This window comes from Pongo pygmaeus, chromosome X, assembly GCF_028885625.2.
Source record: "Pongo pygmaeus isolate AG05252 chromosome X, NHGRI_mPonPyg2-v2.0_pri, whole genome shotgun sequence".
Lineage (NCBI taxonomy): Eukaryota > Metazoa > Chordata > Mammalia > Primates > Hominidae > Pongo > Pongo pygmaeus.
Genome location: NC_072396.2, coordinates 127,608,302 through 127,629,043, shown reverse-complemented (window position 1 = coordinate 127,629,043; position 20,742 = coordinate 127,608,302). Strand labels below are relative to the sequence as shown.

Here is a 20,742-nt window from a genome sequence, read left to right as displayed (position 1 = left end):
TGTTTATATTTTCGAATAAAAGTAAATATCTCTGAGAAACCTAATGTGTTCTTCGGGCCTTTGATTTTTCAGGATAATTGCTTACTTGGCAGGTTTCTCTTTCTACTGGGAGCCATGTCATCTAAGTGGACCTCAATTTCCAAATGGATGACAAATGATAGAGGCTTAGTTCATGGGAGGCAAACACAGAATTCTCTTAATTCACAAATGTTTGGTTTGGTCTTTCGCTCCTGCTGTTTGCATCTGGCATTATTTTCCCGACTCATCCACCTTTCCGATCACACTGACACTCTAACACAAGCACCCTAGGCAGAATTATAGACTTTCAGTGAAATACAGGGGGCTCTTGAAAGCCCATTGTTAAATATTCAGAAATTTTGTGAGCCAGTTATGAAACCATTGGTTGCTTGAAATCAGCCATGATGAGAGTACTAACACCACAAAAATCGAACAATACTACAAATCAGGGCTTTTTATTTTGCTCTCTGGGAGCCAGTTTTCCAGCATACCACTGGATTCAGAAAGAATATTGATTAAAATCTCAAGTGGATGGAAGGGCTGCATTTATTAACCACATTTCATTATTCTCTTCTTTTAATGAACAGTTTTGAATGCCTGCTCTGTGCCAATTCTAGGGCTGGACCATGGAGATACAGAGGTCACTGTAACCTGGTCCTTAGCCTGGAGGATCTCACATTCAAGTGGGAAAGAAAGCCAAGTTAACAGACAATTATAACCCAGTGGGAGAAGTGCGAGAACAGAAATATGTACAAGGTACAACTGAGGAGAGAATGATTAACTCATAATTTGCTATAGATAGAAAGTACTTTGTCTCCAACTAAAGATCTAGAGAAATTTTTCCTGTAGCTTTTATAAGTGGGAACCTGACAAACAGGTAACTTAAATAGAATGCTATTTTGAAAATGAAGAGAGATGTGTTTTAGAGGGCTATTTCTCTTGATTTCAGAAGAGCCTTGCTCTTTTACAGTGCTTACACACTAGGGGAAAGATTTTTATTGGGAGCAACTATAAGCATTTGGTGTGATGGTATCCAGGGCTGACTCCATAAGAATTGAAGTGGTGACTGAAATGATTGGTGAAAAAAGCTAAGTTACAGAGGGTATGAATGATTAGATAGTAAATAGAATGGTATCTGCTAAAGACAATGTATCCCAGCTTTGCCAGTTATAAGCTGTGTAACTTTAGGCAAGTTACCTAACCTCTCAGCCTCAGATTTCTATCTGTAAAATAAGGATTACAATAGTCGAGAGGCAGTAGAGTAGGGTAGTTAAGAGTACAGGCTAGACTGCCTGGCTTAGAATTCCTACTTTGCTGTATGACTTTGGGCAATTAACTTAAATATTCTGGGTTTCATTATCTTTATTTGTAAAATGGGTCTACCATTAGTACCTATTTCATAGAATTGCAGTGAGGAATAAATAAAATAATGTATCTATAGTTCTTAACAGAGTGCCCAATGCTTATCCTATATTAGCTTTGTTCTCCCTTCCTTACTCCTTATTTCAATGCCTCTTCCCTTCATCCCTCTCTGTAGAAATCACATCAGTCCCTCAAGGCCCAGGTCATATGCAGCCTCCTCCAAGAAGCCTTCCCTGATTTTTGTCCCCCAAGCTCAAAAGGTAGAGAAGAGGTTTCCTGCTGCTGTGGGATGGGGGCCGTGGAAAGGCATCATTACTCAGGTGCAGAGGAGTACTGGGGCCACTGGTTAGGATGGCACTGGGCTGGAGATGGAGGGAAGGAGTTGAGGTTTGTACTTGGAGTTTGGTCGTTTAAGTTGAGAGTGCAAAAAGGACAAGAGAAGCTGGGGGTAAACCGACAACAAAGTAACCTACACTGCCACCTTCCCCTGCACCATCCTCTCCCTCCCCTGGAATTGATCAAAACCATGAACTCAAACTCTACAGTAGCTATGTTTGGGAAGGAGGGGTGTGTGTGTGTGTGTGTGTGTGTGTGTGTGTGTGTGTGTGTGTGTGTGTGTGTGTGTGTTGTAAAGGGGGGCTCCTACCCAGAGACAAAGGAGCACAGGTCATAACCTAACTGGGCATGTGCAGTCATCACAGTGTTTCCAATACAGGGGAGAATAGGGGTTGGGGGTGGGCAGTGAGAGAGGTGAGAGCAATAATTTGGCAGTCAGTAAGACGCATATCTCCTCCGCATTGTAGAACATTGCCTAGGCGTCTTGGGCTGCCCTACTCTGACAGTAGCATCTAGCTCTTGGACTTATTCATGCTTCATTATAGGAGCAGGGAAGCATAACTATTCCAGGCTTTCTTACTTGACGCCACAGAGGCCTTGGAGGTAGAGATAGCACTAAGGAACATAATCGACATTCCCTTGAGGCCAAGTCTACATGGATGTCTTAGGACAGTATTTCTCAAAGTGTATACTATGTGGATCACCTGGGGAATCTAGAAAATGCAAGCACCTGCGCTCCTCTCCAGAGACGCTAATTCTCGAGTCTGGGTTAGGGCCAGGGAGCCTGCATTTTAACATCTCACCTTTGGTGATTCTGATGCACACTGAAATTTAAGAACCACCTTTCCATCTGATAATAAATGCACTTTGAAAATCTAAAAGCAGGACCCTCAATGATGGGATCCTCATCAAAGTGGATAGGAAGGGACACACTGAATCTATGAGGTGGTCCCTTAGGGATCACCCCTGGTAAGTCCTGGGTAGGCAGGGAGCAGCATGAGGACATTCACCCAGACTCCTGGGAAAGGAGCCAAAAAAAGAATTTCTGAAACATTGTTGTTTTAAACAGGGCTCTCCTGAAGGCAGACCCTGAAACAAAGATTTGAGGGCCAGTAATTTAGTTGGAAGTGATTCTATGAAGAACTAGTAGGGGAGCGAGGAAATGAGACAGGGAGAAGAAAGATGACAAAACAGTGTATTAATCAGCAAATTACCTCTGGGACCTCTGGAGGTGATGGACAATACACCCACCAAAAGGGCCAGGAAGTTGGGGTCTTTGACTTTCAACTCCCATTCACCCTTAGCTTATAACTGCTTTGGGAAATATTAATTCCTCCCTAACTCTTCTGACTTGTCTCACTCCCAGGCTGAGAGAAAGTCTTCAAGAGGAGAACAGCATGTGCCTACAATAGGATGCTTTTGGCAGGTATAGGAAAGGTTAGTACTGAGGGGATATGGGTAGGGCACCAACAGCATCTGCTATACTGCAATCACCTTATGTCACATATATAACACTTTAAAGTTTATGTATTGCTTTGACATACAACACTGCAGTTGATAAAACAAAACTGTGAGTTGGGCAATAAAGCATAGTTATGATAAGAGTGGACTCTGGAGTCAGATCGACGAGTTCTTCCTCTTCCAAGATGAGGTGACATTTCACAAGTCGTTTTACCTCTCTGAACCTGTTTCCACATCTGTACATTAGGAGTAACTAGGACACTTACTTTTAGGGTTATTGTGAGACCTAAATGAGAAAATGCTTTTAAAATTCCTAACAGAACACCTGCAATATAAGGGAATTCAACCAATGCTGCTTCCCATTCTCCCATCCCTATCTCTACTCATCTCTTGTACTCCACAGCATACAGCCCCAGTGTGTGGCACTGGAGTAGTTCTCAGTAAATGTTTCACAGCCTGGGCAACATAGCGAGATCCTATCCGTAAAAAAAAAAAAAAATTGCTGGGCATAGGAGGGAGGATCACTTGAGACTAGGAGGTCGAGGCTACAGTGAGCCATGATTGCACCACTCCAGCCTGGACAATGGAATGAGATGTTCAATCTCAATCTCTCTCTCTCTGTCTCTGTCTCTGAATGAGATGCTCAATCTCTCTCTCTCTCTCTCTCACTGTCTCTCTCTCTCTTGCTTTCTCTCTCTTTCTCTGTATATGTTATCTATATAAATATTCTGGAAGTCTTAAACAATAGTACTTCCTGAAGAAATGTCCAGATTGCCTATGAAACAGTAGAAGATGGTCTATTTAAAATAATAGAAAATCTGAAAAGTATATTGCAGAAAGTGTACTGAAGGGATGGGCACTGAACAAGTTTATATGCAGGGGATAGAACCAGGGAAGGCTTTCCACTGGAGAGAAAAGAAGGATCTTTAGACTAGGTTTTGAATGACGAGGGGAACTGTTGCTGGTAGGGAGAAGAGAGGATCCCAGGTGGAAAGATGCCCTGGATAAAAACCTGGTGGTGGGACGTAACAAGACAAACATTAGCTAAAATGTATTGAGCTTTTGTTATGTACAAGGCATGGTGTTAAACGAAATTAAACGATTGTTTCACACACTTCATCTCATTGAAGCTTCACCACAATCCTTTAAGGTAGGCATTGTTATTGATTTTATATTCCAGGTAAGGAAATTGAGGCACAGAGAAGTTGGATAATTTGTCTCATGCCTCACAGGCTGAAAATGATAGAGCTTGAAGTCAAAATCTGATTTATCTGACTCAAGAACCCGGGAACTAAATGTTGGAAGCTGTAATAGTAATTATTGATGATAACAACTGTCACTACTATTGTGGGATGGTCAGCTCCCACCACGAATTCAATTAAAAAAAGACTGAGTACCTACCATTATGATGTATTATTACCTAAGTGGGGAACAGTTGTGGCCTGAAACTTTGGAAATTCTCCTTTGTTGCTGGGCATCTAGGGAATTCCCTTTGGTTTCCTCTAATTATTTTGCAAAGCTTTGTGCTTGGTTCATATGATCATGGCTCCAATCTTCGATTCCCTATCAGCATATGACATGGGTTGTCATTGTTTAATCACAAGCTGCACTTGTGATGAATGTTGGATAATCAGAACAAAAGCACAGGAAAAATAATTAGAGGTAACCAAAGCGAAGTGGCTCACAGCCTTCAACAAGAGACTGTGAAGGTTTCTAGGACTCAGTCCCTAAAGCTCTGACAATGTATTTTGATCCTTGTCTGAATGCAAATGAATGAGTCCATCAAATCATAGGCAGCTTGTCATAGTGCAGGTTATTTAGCTAGTTAATTAAAAGTCTGAGTGAGCTGGTACCTCTCTGCACTGGGTTCTGAAGATAACCAAACCTGTGTTCTGACCAGGCAAGTTAATTTAAAATAAGTGACCTCAATTGGGTAATGGCTGCAAGTTCAAATTCAAGAATTGCTATAATTAGTCCCAGATGGATCTTAATTGTTCTTTCAGGAAATAGAGTGCGGATGGGGGAAAGAGAAATGCCCAAGCCCAAAGTAAAGGTTATTAGCTATATCTTTCAAAAGCAGGGGGCGCTGATTGGGGCAGGCATAGTTAATGTTGTGTAACAAGAGTTTCATTGCTGTCTTTCCAAATGCATCCCTTTACATGTGGTACATAAAATAGGTCTAGGTCTTTAGGAAATAAGCATTAAAATTTAGTGCTTTTAACCATGTGGTCTTAGGCAAGTTATTTAACCTTCTTATGTCTGTTTCTCATCTATGTAATGAAAAAAAAAAAAAACCCACTCTTAGTCCTATCTACTTCAGAGGATGAAGAAGCTACTTCAGGAAAAATCTTTGAAAAATATGGAAAGCTCTACAAGGCAGTGTTTACTCTTGCTTTAGTTCAGGAAAGTTTCCTAATAAAACGTTTTTGTTTTTAAAGTATAAGCCTGCTTTAGGTGTGGCCTCTTATTTTTTCTTTAGACTCTGTGATAAACCAGGTACCTTCTGAGCTACACCTCTCAGAAGGTGAAAGGATTATAGTGGGCAATATGTTTAGCACAATACCTGTATGGTGGTACATGATATTCTAATTTCTTAGATGCACCCACAGAACTGAACACGATTTTGGCTTTGTAAGCTTTTGGAGGAAATCAGAGAGCACACAAATTTAGCATTGTTTGTTATGAAATCAGATCCTTCTCCATTTGTGTTAATATAGATCTTTTACTTGAAATGACGTGCTGGCACAGCACTGTGGTACTGCGAGGTTAGTGTAAGCCATGGTGAGAGAAGGATGGGTTTAGCCTCACTCATTTTTTTTAATGAATGCTTGGGTTTCCTTTCAGTGTTCTGATACATTCTAATTGTCCGTATCTTTCCAAGCCCTGAAGCCAAAAGTAATAAGAATTTGTACAATGGTAAAAATGAAATAAGTTACAAAAAATCATAATGCAATGTGGAGCCTTGGAAGACCAAGAATTTGACCATCTGGGGATACACGAAATGACTACATTTGAAATTGCTTTTTTGTTTCCCCTTAATTCCACCTTTTAAAGGAAATTGTATTCTGATGCCCATCTGAGTTCCCTGTAATGGAATATAAGCATTGAAAACAGACATTTACAACCTGTGCCCACTGACAGTAATAACAACTGTTTATCCATCAACCCTAACTAAAACTCATTAAAGGAGCTTGCTTTTACATCAGAGTCTGCATTCTATCTTGTTAGATGAGCCAAGCAAATAATGGAGTTGTATTTCCCAGAATTGCATTGCTATCTAAGGGCTGTGCCCTTTGCTGAAAAGAGCTTGAGGTCATAATGAACAAATAAACAAACAAAAAGCTCTGGCTCCCTGTTATTTTTCATCTCTGGGAAACACCCATCCGTGGCAGGGAGCAGCAGAGAACACAGCTTTGCTAGGGTTTTGCAAAGGTTTAAGTCGTCATAGGGTGAATAGTCATTTCTACAAGTCTCCCTAGAGAGCTCCTGCTATGTGTGTACCATGAGTAAAATCCACAAAATGGAATGCATATAGGACTGAGAGTTAGTCTCCAAATGATAAACATCAGGACTTTTTTCCTAAAACAAGTCAAGAAGCATATTTATTTAATTCAACAAATATTTATTTAGTACTTACTAAGCTCCAAGCTGTTTTAGATGCAAGGAATATAACAGTTAACAAAACACAAAACACCCTGCCCTCATGAAGCCTTATATTCTGGTTCAGTTGTCTAGTGCACTTTCCCCTGTGAATTCCTATATAATCTCTACTTCTCATCTTTCCCTCAGTCTACTAACTATTTACCCAACTTAGGACACATGTCTTACCATCCCAATTAAACGATATGTCTTTGAGGGCAGGGCTCCAGTTTCATACTTCTTAGAGTGCACATCATCCAGTACAGTTGCCTGTATGCAGATATACAATTAATGTTTGTGGATAATGAGAAAGGAAAGGACTCCAAAAACTGGGAAGAAGGATGGGAAGTAATATTAACTTTAAATTTTATCTTTCTGATATAGTATGCTTTCAAGTGAATAGACTATCTTAATCTAAATGCTAATTACAGGCAGTTGGGTGGGATGTGAAATGGGGGTAAGAAGGCAGGTGGCCTATTCAGGTGAACCCATATATAGATGCTTATTTGGTCCATGTAATGGCATAGTCTTGGGTGGTGTGGCACCAAGACTGTGAGCACTGGAGTAAAATCTGTGTTTAAATCCTTGCTCTTTCACTCACTAGTTGTGTGGCCATTATGTATGTCAGTCTCTCTCAGCACCCCAGTTTCTTCACTGTAAAATGAAGGGAGGTAGTTTAATGCCTAAGCAGAATCGTCTCATTTCAGATACCATGTTAGTGTACTGGCAGATGGAAAATGTCTGTTTCTTGAGGATCCAAAGGTCATGATGAAAGGTCAAGTTGTGTTCTGGCCAGTATAACCCATATTCTTATTAATGTCAGGTTTTACTGTTCTGTCTTATGACATCTGAGTCAGTTTCAATTTTTGAATCAGCACTGCTTACTAGCGTTCATGCTGACACATAAGTGGGGATTGTCATACTTATGCAATTATACATTTCCATCCCTTTCCAAACCAGATGATCTTCAATGGGTCCTTGGAAACTTAGTTCAACTAATCCTGAGGAGAAAGGTCTGCCTGATCTGAGTCAGGCTGAGTTAGGATGTTTCTTCTGCATTTCCATTAAGATCTGTGTTCCCCTCTGCCGCTGCACTTATCACACTAGACTATCATCATCTGTTTACTTGGCTGCTTCCCTATAAACTATGAGTTTCTTGAGGGCTGGAACTATGTCTTATTGGTTTTTCACTTTTTCTTTACTAGTCCTTATCCAGGACTACAGAGATAGGCAGTGTGATTAGTCATGATGTCTTGCTTTTTATGGAGAGCTTGAAATTGTTTCCTTATATTTCAGAGGATCTACTGGAAAGGATTGTGCATAATAGCCTTCTGTTTTCTTTTTCATGCGGTTGAGAAGATAAAACCACTCACTTGTTCCTTCTACTCTAAATATTATTCCTATTTATGTAGATTCTATGAAGAGGACACTTGAGTAGTGGGTCCTTTTTAGTTTCTACAAAGAACCTAGTCTGAGATGGTTCTGTTTATGCAAAAACATCTCTGTTAGATATGTTGGATTCTGTTGTAATGACATTATAAACAGAACCATTCCCATGAAACATCCTAGTCTTCTTCTGGAGTACAGTAAAGGGAAATTCCTATCTGACAACTTTTAAGCTAAGCTCTGAACAAAGCAAATAATATGGAACACATAAAAACAATTTGTAGACTGAACAGCTTTCTCCATATTTGGAGAAACCATACCATTTACTATTGGCTCATAAATCCTCCAGTAACTAGACCATTATTAACATTGCTCTTTTTCATTAAAAAATATAGTTTGATGGGGCCAGGCATGGTGGCTCACGCCTGTAATCCCAGTACTTTGGGAGGCCGAGGCAGGCGGATCACGAGGTCAGGAGTTTGAGACCAGCCTGACGAATATGGTAAAACCCCGTCTCTACTAAAAATACAAAAAATTAGCCCAGCGTGGTGGCACATGCCTGTAATCCCAGCTACTCGGGAGGCTGAGGCAGAATTGCTTGAACCCGGGAGGCAGAGGTTCTAGTGAGCCAAGATCACACCACTGCACTCCAGCCTGAGCTACAGAGTGAGACTCTGTCTCAATAAATTAATAAATAAATAAAATGGAGTTTGATGGCATGAAATTGTCACGCATGCATTCTTGACATGGGTAACAAAGCATATGACCTGTAGGTCACTGAGTGCTAAGAACCATAGAAGAAAGTGGCTAGGATTTCATGTTTATTGTCTTTGTGGGGTTTAAGATTACTGGCTGTAGTTTAGCAAGCAGTGTCGTGGTGGAGGCTGCAGTTGACAGAGTCATTGGGGAAGCATACCAGTGGGAAGTTTTCTCAAGTGAAAATTGTCCTCTGATTTAGTTCCAATAATTTACACTCAATGCTTTATTTTCAACAGGTTGGGTGTGAGATATAGCCACACCCAATTCTCACAATCTGGGAAGGAAACACGGACAACATTCCTCCTCCCTGATGAAAGAAAATGCAGGGCTGGGCCTGCTGCCACCTTTTATTGATGGGGTTAATGCAGAAGAGCTAATGGCTCTGTTGGGAGATGCACTTTTCTGCCACTGCTTGCAACTCTCTGAGTGGCTTGGTGGCGGTTGCCATGGACACCAAATGGTGAAGGGGCTTCAGTCAGAGTTTGAAGGATTATGTTGTGCTTGAGTAGGTAAGACTGAAATTAAGTTAATGTGTGTAAAAATAAGGTGTTTTTTTCCCCCTTTGCACCTTTGAGAAAACAGCAACAAAGTACTCTGTCAAACAACAATTGATTTTATATTGGTCAAAGGAAGCAGGAGGAACAATTTGTTGAGTAGGAAGTTTTCAAGTTAAGCACAAGCAGTAGTTTGAAATAGGTCAAGAGGAGTGAAAAGGACCCTCAGAGCTGTTCAAAAGATAGTGATGGCAAGGTACTTAAAAGTGCCCATTAAGAAGCTTTCTACAGTACCCTCGTTGGCTACCTAGTCCATTGTTTCAGTGTCTCTAGATCCTTATCTCTTAATCCAAGACAGAGTATTACTGAGGTCACACTCTATTTTGGTTTTTCTCTTATTTACCTCGCAAATGTGTATGTCTTTTAGATAGCATAATCCCCAGGTTCTGATTTGCAAATCCGTTCACCTAGTTATCCTTTTTCTGTGTCCCCATTCTTAAGCTCAGCAGGAGCATTCTGGGCCAATGCTGAACTCTGAAAGGGATCCCATTCTTCCTTTCTCTGTCCCCGCTAATTATCCAGTTATACCTAGAGCTATGATTTCTGCTATTGAGATAATTAAAGGCATGAAAACAATTTCAGCTAAACTACTTGAGTTTGAATATACTATTCTTTTTTTATGAACAATTAATCCCACTATGGAAGGCAAGATCTTTTTGGCCTACAACATCATAATCAAAGCACTTGCCACTCTCTTGGTGGTATTCACAAATCTAAACCTTTACGGTGATCATAGTGAAATAACATTATACTGTCAAAGACAAACAGGAAGGCTTCTAATGTCCTGGGAGCATGTCCTAGCCACTTTCACAGGTGGCATGAAGGTTCTTCACTGAACTCTTCTCTGACTCCACCAGATCAGTTTCCCTCTCTTGAAACTTACCTCAGATGATAGAAAGAGCTTTTAAATGCCTTTTGAGTCTCAAGCTCAGTGACCACATATTCCTTTCCTTATTCATTTTCTCCCCCTTAAGAAATGAGGTGCAGTGATTCTAATTATAATACCTTGTATTTGTAGACTTGCCCTCTCTGAGGATCTTAGAATACCTTAGAGAAATTGCCTGATTCATCCTAATGTCATCCCAGTAAGGCAAGAAAGGATTTTTATAGTTTATGGCTGAAGTTCCTGAGATGATGAAAGGTGAGGTGGCTGTGCAAGGTCACACAATGATCTTGAAATAGATAGAACTCAGCCAGATTGCTAGTTGTTGGCTTAATACTGAATTCCTTTAGGAAATATTTGATCAGTTGCTATTCTTTTTTAGAGTAGGGTGGTGGTGGTTTGTATTTGGGAGGCTACATATAATATATATTTCTAAATATATGTATGTAATAGTGGTATCTGGCTATGAATCTCTTCCACTTTGGCTCCAGCCCTAGTGATGTAACACTAATTGTCACCAATCTCCTCAAGCCCCCACCAGGGCACATTGAATGGTGCCCCTCACTTGTCAGTTTGTCATAACCTTTGAGCAGAGATAGTTTGACCTTGCCAAATCTGGACTGAAGTAAAGCTGTCCCTGAAAGGATGAGCTTAATTTGACTGGACGGGCCAGGTGGTGGCTTGGTAACGATGACATCAAACTAGTCCATGGCTGATTCCCACATTTGGTCTCATCAAAGTCCAGAACTTTGCACGGATCAATTAATGTCCTGTGCCCTTCCGTGTTAGTGCAGTGAAGAACTTGAGTCTGCACATTTTATTTTACTTTTTGTTATTGCTCTATTTACATGCTTGATGCCTCTCAGTAGAGGAGCTCAAGAGTGTAAATTATTTTAAACATAAGGGTCCTGTGGCAATGTGAACTTGAACAATAACTAGCTTTTGTGTTGCTTTGGTAAACTATGGTTCTTGCAGCCCTCACAAAACTGTTTGTTACAGCATCTGTTAGAATCTAGAACAAGACTCCTGTAATCATGCAGCTGTGTGGCGAACACTTTAATTGCTACATTTTTGTTGCTCTTAATCTGGGAAAATTTCCTAATAAAGCTGGATGATGATTTTAAAAATTTCATTAATGTTTACAAGCTAGTATTTCTAACTCATAGGACTTAATCTCTCAGTGTCTGCAAAGGCTTAACTGAGTGTTCACAGTGTAAGTCATACAAAGTAAGAGGTATTAGGGTTCTTTCTTCCTCTGCCCACTAAAAACATATTCACTGCCTATGGAGGGATGAAATAGCTATAAATGGCTAGTGTTTCCTTTCCTTTTTTTTAAAGTATGAATTGGAGATCTCACTTGACTTAAGTGATGGGATTAACTCAAAATAAAGAGGATATTTGTATCAGTTTTATTGTTCTATTTGAATTGGTCCATATTTTTATAATTTTGGAATAAGATACCAGCGTTAATGCTAAAATGCGGTGTTAAAGGGTGGAAGAAAAGGTGTTGATTTAATACATCTGTATTGCAGTCTACTATATGTTGGATCTGAGCAGTAGGATAACAGTGAATATAGATATAATGAGGAACTTATGATAGGCTTATGATAAACAAACAAATCTCAGTTAATCAGAATCCAATTACCAGAAGCCCTTAATTAATAGGGATTTTCCCTAGGTATTTCCTAGAAGGGCTGAGGCCATATTTATTTATATATACATATGTGGCACAGCTTTGATCAACCAGAAACTCTTTTTAATGCAGACATTTGTTGTTCTGTGTTCTAAGGATAGAGGTAAATGATAAACTTCCAGGCTGTGCCCTGGCCTTAAGATACATTGTCTCAATCTTCCCATCATCTCTGTCTCCAAGTCTCAGCAAAGCTCACTGATGTTGAGGTGTGTAAGAGTGTCAGTCAGCTAAGAAATCAATGATGGTCACCAGCCTGGAAATGTGAGAAAGCAGGAAAGTTGATTCACACATTTTTAGATATTTACTATATTCTGACTTCTAGAATTATTGCATTGACATATCGCCCTACTAGATTGCAAGCTTCTTCAGCAGGGAAGACATGTCCTTTTCTCCTCACCCTAGCGTTGAGTGTGGCAAAATGGGTTGGGAATCAATCAATATTTCTTGAACTAGATTTCCTACCTTGTTTTTCACAGCTGTGGGAACCATAGCCTGATGGAACTGGAAAAGACCATCATATTCCACAGATTTATTTTACAGTTCAGGAAATGGAGATGTAGAGAGATTGATTTCTTGAACTCATACAGCTTGGGGCTAGAATCCAGTTCTCCTGCCTCAAGCCTTCTGTACTCTGCTTTACAAAACCCCAAGGTGTCTTCAGCCATCCCAATGACTCTCAAAAAGTTCCCTAATGAAAATTAATTTGAATTTGTGTTTATTTTAAAAATAAAACCCCCAAACCTCACAAGAAATAATCAAACATTTATCAGATTTTTGTTTAATGGGAGGAGGGAACTGTTGACTAAGTAGAACATTTCCTTTTTGACCCTAAAGCTTCTGTCATCTGAAATAAACAAGAGTCTTGCTGTTTCAAAGTAATGATATTGAATGAGTTTTTTTTTCTCTTTATTTTCCCAGAGGGGATTTGCTTCTAAACAGTCACAAAGCAAGTCTAGCCAGTCTAGTGTGAGGTATGACTGGAGAATCGGGCCATCTTTTTTAATAAGCCGAAGATAAAATTCCTAAATATAGAATACTGATGTCTGCTACTAACTCCTAGGATAAATATCTTTGCATTTATAGAAGAAGTTTATTTAAGGCTGTCAGTGAGTGTCAAAGTCACCTAACATATGTTGTTGAAGGCTTTTACCACAAGTAGAGTCTCACTTGCTTAGGGCCTAAAGATATTAGGTTAGACTTAAGATAAACCATGTTTCCAATGAACATCTTTAAGAAATCCAACCATAGGTTTTGCTTTTGGGACACCATTCTGTAGTTTTGGGTGCATTATTGCTTCAAAATATTAATTCAGGTAGCCCAATAAGTGTTAAGTAATAGCATCAAATTGCCATGTCATTAGATTAAGAAATAGTGACCACGATTTGGACACCATGATTGGTTAGGTAACAAAAAGTGTCCTTGAAAAGGAAGAATAAGGCAACCAACTTACCGAGAGACACCTGGAATGGCTGGAGGCAGGGGAAAAAAGGGAACAACCTACTAAAATACAGTAAGAGATGAAGGAAGGCCAGTGAGTTGTTTGGCCATGTATTGATCTACTCTGGAAGCTTGCCATTAGGAAATTGGGAAGCAGGGAAAACAAAGAGGGATGGGATCTCCTCTTTTACATATAGTCCTTAATATGCACTTGGGAGAAGAAGATGGAGAGATATTATAGGTACTACGAACACTTTCACCTTACATTTCATAGTTGATTCAATCGTATGCAAAAATAAGTTCTAGGCTTTTCTAATTTCTTTCATTCTATCAGTATTTACATACCTAGTTTTTGTTATATTATTTTGCATTTGTCAAGATGCTGCTCTCTGACTTGAATCACATTGCTAAGGGCTATTACAAATACTTAAAAAAGAAAGAAAGAACTTTTGTTGCTCCCAATAGTGCCTAGTATAGTATTCTGAATATAAGCCCTTGTGTGACACTTAACCTCACAACAGTTGGCTGGCTCTTGTCTGGGACAGTTTCCATGTAAATTACAATGCCCATTCTGGAGGTCTGATCCCATTTGCCTTCCTTCTTCTTTATGAATTACCTCCTGAATATTCAGTAATTTCTTAGGTAGCTAAGCAATTAATCTTCTACTGCAAGAGATCCCTTTCTGTATACTCCTTGTTTCTCTCATGGGGGCATGACCTCAGATTGACCTCTGAAATCCAGGTAATAACATCTGTCATATCCTTTACTTGTGTTTGTCTTTTGAAGATGCTGAAAGACTTCTCATCCAGCCCACACTAGACATAGGCTGGTAAAGAAATGATATCCTGATTTGCTTTAGGGTGGCTCCAGTATAGCTGTACTGTCTGTCATCTAGTACCCAACCCACCATAAAATCTGAATGTCATGGAGGACACAGAGACCTAAGTGAAGTATACAGCGACTACTATTTAGTGGCGGAAGACTGTTTAACTCTCTGCTTATAACCATGTCTCTGAAAGCAGGTCTCTAGAAGAACTTTAGAATCCTAAGTATAGAAAATGTTTTAGATAAACTCTAGCATTGAAGAGTCTGATCAGACTTAGTGCTTCAGGGTAAGTTGTGGCAGTAGGTGTGGAGAAGAGGAAGAAAAATTTGAGTAATTTACTTCTGTATCCCTGTCCCTCCAAATTTATAATTTATATTAACCATGGCTCCTGACCATCTTCTTTTTCAGACTTTGCATAGGATGAAAGGGAATACTATGGAATAAGGCAAAAGATATGAGGGTATCAAGAAGTCTGATAACTTCTGGTTGAATCTATTCTGATTGGAAAATTCTGTCAGATGTGAGGCCAATCAGAGCAGTGATTAACAGTACCTGGTGTCAACCTCCCTGGGTTCAAGTTCCAGCTCTACCAATTATTAGTTACATGACTTCTAAGTCTCAATTTCCTCATTTGTAAAATGGAAATAATATTTCCATCTACCTACAGGGATAATATGAGGATTAACTCATATGAGATATATAAGCATACACATATATACACATACATTGCTTAAAATAATATCTGAAACATAGTAAGCATTCAATACATATATATTTGTTATTAAAAATGCCCAGTTAGCATATGTGGTTCAAGGTTTTAGTGCCTTTAATTAATTTAGGTGATGCTGAAAAATCTAGTTAATCCTCAAATTGTTCTTGAGCTTATCAATCAACATGTGTTACCCAGTGTTATATCACAGGAAAAAAAAAACCAGAGAGGTTTTCTAACATGCTAAACTTATATTAGTGAGACCTGAGCATAGCCCAACTCTCAGACTTTGCTCTCATGACATGACCTTAGATTGAACTGACACCTTGGGGAAGCCACAAGGACATTGTTCTTCAGCAATAATTCTCAAATAACTCATTTTCATGAACACAGAAACTCACCACTCATGAGCAAATAGCTATGGTTATCAGTTACTGAGTACCTACTGAGTGCCAAGCACTGTACCAAGTGCTTTCCACATATAATCTTATTTGATCCTCACAACAACCATGAAAGGAAGGTAGTGGAACAGTCTTTTAAGCTGAGAAAAATGAGCCCCAAAGAAATTGTCACCTCCCCCGTTGTCACACAACAAGGAAATCAGGGAGCTAAAATTAGAAATCATGTCTATTTGATTCCCAAGCTTGTGTTTACTCAACTATATGGCAAACAAAATATTCCAAAAAGAAAGAATGCTAACCCAAACTGTCTTTTGGATTGGTAAGTGAGCTTAATGTTCTACATGGAACATTGAGAGTAAGGGCTGGAATAAAAAGGGACCAACAAAGTGGAGAGGAACTGGGCAGTACCACTATCTGCTGAGTGAGCGTGAGGCAGGGAGCAAGCATGTAGCTATAACATTTTTGCTTCACTTGTCCTAGGTCCAGCTGTAGGAAACAGTGCTCTAGTGACCACAATTTCTAGACATATTTTGAAGTGTGAGCACTCTCCCCTTTGAGTTACAGTCTCATAATTTAGAAGGGCCCCTAATGTTGTTCATCTCGCTAATACTGTTTTATTTAGGAAACTGACTTGCTTTCATTTCTTAAAACTACCATCTTCAAAGTGACAGCTGGGGTTTCTGAAATGCAATCTACCTGAAGGATTGATCTGCTTCAGGAATCTGTCCTTAAGAAATGCTACCTTCACATCATCCATGATGAAGTGATTTTAGCCTGGAATATCTCAAGAGGAAATTATACATTATATAATATTTTAGGTAGAACATTGAAACATATTGGTTTGCGCCCCACTAGATTAGCACATGCTATAATTTAGGCAGAGGATATGCTGAGACTTGTCTGTAAATTTTCTATGGAATAAAGAGAAACATGGTTAAGACTGAAGGAGGACTGTGTAAATCTTTTTAAGGGGACAGCCTTTTAGATATATAATGAATAGACAAATTAGAAAATACTTTTATCTATTTACTAAATAAGTCTTCTATAAGGATATTTACTTGTCAACACACAGGATTAATTTGGAATATTTGTATATTCTTGAAAACAATGTTAAGACATATCTAGATCTGACTTTTCACTAATTCAGTATGGCTTCACCTTCATATAGCCTGAACTGGTGAGATTTTACTGTCTTCATTTCCTCTCTGTTTTATAATGAGTGGTTTCTAATACTGACTCTCTCTCTAGTCTAGTTAAGCTCATTTGCTCTGGTACTGTCCTTAGGCATGCAGAACAGTTGGTCAGTGCCCTTTTTGTGATAACTCTTTATACTTGAGAAGGTGATTAAACTACCTCTTGGCTCTCTTTCACCAGGCTAAACAACCCCAACTCATTTAGCCTTTCCTCACAGGCCCCATTTTCTAACACTTTAATCATATTTTTGCTGCTCTTCTTTGGATCTTCTCTAATTGTTTTTCAACTGTTTTAATATTTAACCTGATAAGCAAGCCAAATCCAAGTTTTGGCATTGGCTAAATATTTATTTAATGAGTAACTTACAAATTAAAAGAGGTGGTGCAGTGTAGGGGCAAGAGAACTGTATGAGGAATCAGAAGACTTGAGTTTTATCCTTGCTCTGCCACTTACTAGGATTGAGCAGAGGGTTACATTTAAACAAGTCATATAAATGTCTCCAAGTTTCAATTTATCATCTGTAAATTTGGGATAAAACCTATCTGCTCTGCCTGCCTCCTATAGTGGGTGTCAAATCAGATTATCTATGTGAAAACACTTTGTTTTGGCATCAAAGCACTATATAAACACTACGTGTCAGGCACCTTTCTAAATGGTTTGCATATATTAACTCATCATAGTACAGTTATCACTCTCACTTTACTACGAAAAAATGGAGGCACAGAGAATTGAATAACTTGCCTTGGGTCACAAAGATAGTAAGTGACAGAATCCATGCAGACTGGCTCCAGAGTCCATGCTCTGAAACGCTGTTATGCAGCATCTCTGAATAGATATTAAGGGTGCAACAAAGCCATAAGGTATATATTACTGTGGTGGAGGATCTCTTCAGAATAGATAACTCCCAGAGAGGCAACCTTTTCAAAAATTAATGTTTAGATTGGTCATTGAATTGAGTAAGGCAGCTGTCCACCAGTGAGGAGAGCTTCATAAGCACAACACAATAATAGGAATGCTATATTGGGTCAGGCCAATGGTTCATTCACCCTTGTACACCTAAACCTTCTTATGGAAAGTGCTCTTAATTCTTGAATTCAGGATATACAGTCTCTAAATATTCTCTGTGTGCCCTACCAACCCTTCATGGTTTCATCTCTCTCTGGTGCTGTCCTTTTCTATGTTAATTCTTATATCTGTAAGTTTAGAATGCTTCTCTGGTAGATTAACTATTAAATAGAGATGTGAAAGACAGATTGATACCTAATTGAATTTTTCCCGTAATGTAATCTCAAGGGTTGAAACAGTTAAAAGAAAAAGAGCTTTGGGGAAAAAATATTGAAAGAATTTTGATTTACCTTATGTATTTGAATATTCACAGGGGAAACCAGAACTTATATCATGACATGAGGAGGTTATGCTATATAACACTATGTTGAAGACCTGCTTATATTTTAAAATTGCACCACATTGAGGCATTTTTATTAACACTCATTGGATATAGAGTACAATATAAACTTAACTTATGCCAAAATCTGATCTATAGGAAACAGTGTTATAGTGGTGTAACAGGCTCTTCTACCTCAGATACTGGTATGATATATCATTTTGTGGGAGACTGTAGAAGTTTCCTTCCATAAAAATGATCTCAAACAGAGCTGAATACACTCTTGGAGGATGGGAGCATCTCTAGGGAGAACTTAATACAGGTTGGATTATAAATGCTATCATTCCAATCAGGATCTGTATAGTGAAGTATGATAAATTTATCAAAAGACTGGTTAGGAACCAATGAGAAAGATGATAGATATCTCTGTATTTTAGTATTCGATGTCTTTAAAAAATGTTTTCTATAAATAAATATCATGTTGAAGTTGCTGCTTAATTTAGATCATTTGTTTAATGAAAATTTATTTTCGTAAAATAAATTATGGCAAATTCACTAGATCATTGGAATAAGCTTAAGCAGAAAGCCACACCTTTGAGAAAATGTGTACTTTAATAATAATCACATCATGTAACTGTAGGTACTTTTTTGCCTCTGGATGGAAATACAGCAAAATTGCAGTGGAACTTCTGAAATGTTCTTGTTCAGTATCCATCTATCCATTCATTCATCCAACACTATGTGCCAGTTACTCTGTTGGACACTGGAGATATAATAGTGAACAAGATAAATCTAGTCCTTCCCTCATAGAATTTATGGCCTAGTAAGAACACCTGAAATGGCAGAGAAAACAATCATGAGTTGATGGTTTTATGACAATTTTTTGAAAGAAGGAAAAAGAATAAATGAAAGTAACTCTCTATCCTTACCTAGATGTTGCTAAAACTTTTCTTTGAACAATGTTTCCTGAAAAATTGTATAGCAAATGTTTTAAAGGATACTGTGAATGTGCATATAGAAGAAAGGAAGATGGAGAAGTATGACGTGAAAAGAGAATAGAGTTTTTGAATGATATTAGTTTAGTTTTCCTGAAAGTGTCTAGTAATAATGATTGTTTTTTCTGTAGCATTTTATGCTTTTTAAAGCAATTATACCAACCATGTGATGTAGAGAAAATTTTATTTTCTCCATTATGTAGATGAGAAAACTGAGGCATAGATATTTAAGTGCCCAAGGTCCCACAATCATACAGAATTCAGAGCTCTACCCACTGCTTTTCTATTACATAATGCTGAAAAATCCCAGACTGCAGTATAAAGTTCTATAAAATCCAAAAGACTTTAACAGAATATAAGATATCTAAGAAGCCAAAGTCACTAATACAAAAGAAGAAAAACAAAGTATGACAAGGAGGATGTTCTTCTGCTTTGGGCTATTAAGTAGGTCACCCACTAAAAGGCTATTTTGGTATAAAATTTTAGAGGGCATCTAGTACATACACCAACATCACTGACCTGATTCTTCACTTTCAAGATCTAAGAAAATCAAAGGAAGGTATTTTTTTTTTGTGGGGGGGAAGGGGCAGGTATATCATTTGTGTAGCTCAAGAGAATGTTAGTTGAGAAACTTGATTTAACCAGGCTAGTGCTCTAGATTTTCTGTGAAGTATGATTCACTAGAGGGTAATGCTGATCTTAACAAGGGGACACTTTGTATTTCTACGATATAGAGTCAGCAATTTCCCTCCTTCCCTTTCTCCCTTTGTCCTTTCCTCCCTTCCTTCCTTCTCTTCCCTTCTCTTTCCTTTTGTCACCTATTTTTGTTTGCATTTCTCTTCTTATGGGGGCATATCTGACAAATTATTAATATTTAATTTGCTATAAAACAGCTCTCCCAGGCAATAGCTGCTCACTATAATTTCAATATCTGAAGCTGTTTTGGCCCCTAGGTACACTGGGATTGAATTAGAATGGAAATGTTTCCCTTACAGTTTTGTTTGTGGCAGTGTGGACACTTTGTTATTAACTGGCAAATTGAAACTTCTAAGGAAAGTGATAAACTTTCTTCACATTTCAGCTTGACTCTACCCTGAACAGATCTGGTTTAGGGTAAAACATTTCTTCTAATATTTTTTAGTCTTAAATTTAAATACCCAAGCTTAATAATGAATATATTTTGGCCCATTGAATTCTATTTTTAAAAGCATAAACATTTTTCTCATATGCTACTTCTTATTTAAAAATGGTCTTGCTCTGTTGCCCAGGCTGGAGTGCAGTGGTGCAATCATAGCTCACTGCAACCTCTGCCTCCCGGGTTCAAGCGATTCTCGTGCCTCAGTCTCCTGAGTAGCTGGGATCACAGGTGCCCGCCATCACGCCCAGTTAATTTTTCTATTTTTAATAGAGATGGGGTTTCACCATGTTGGCCTTTAAAATAACATAATTTTTTTTGAGACAGAGCAAGACTGTTATTTAAAATTATGTTATTTTAAAGTAATACAAGATCTTATTTCTCCTTTGAGAAATTATGGGACAGTGATAAATTGTTGCCCACATTGTCAGCATGTAATGGGTCTTAAATGAATATTTGTGGAGTGAATGAATTAAAAAGTTATAAAATGGGAAAAAATGGTCTTAAATTGTTCTCTCTCTCTCTCTCTCTGATCCAGAGGGATAATCTGCAAAAATATAGACAAATTCA

The 20,742-nt window shown here is 38.5% G+C and overlaps 1 protein-coding gene across 3 annotated transcripts in view; it reads right to left on the bottom strand.

Moving 5' to 3' along the window:
* The window catches only part of GRIA3 (glutamate ionotropic receptor AMPA type subunit 3), a 306,145-nt gene that overhangs the window by 139,791 nt on the left and 145,612 nt on the right, over positions 1-20,742 (bottom strand). The gene's annotated exons all lie outside the window — the stretch shown is intronic.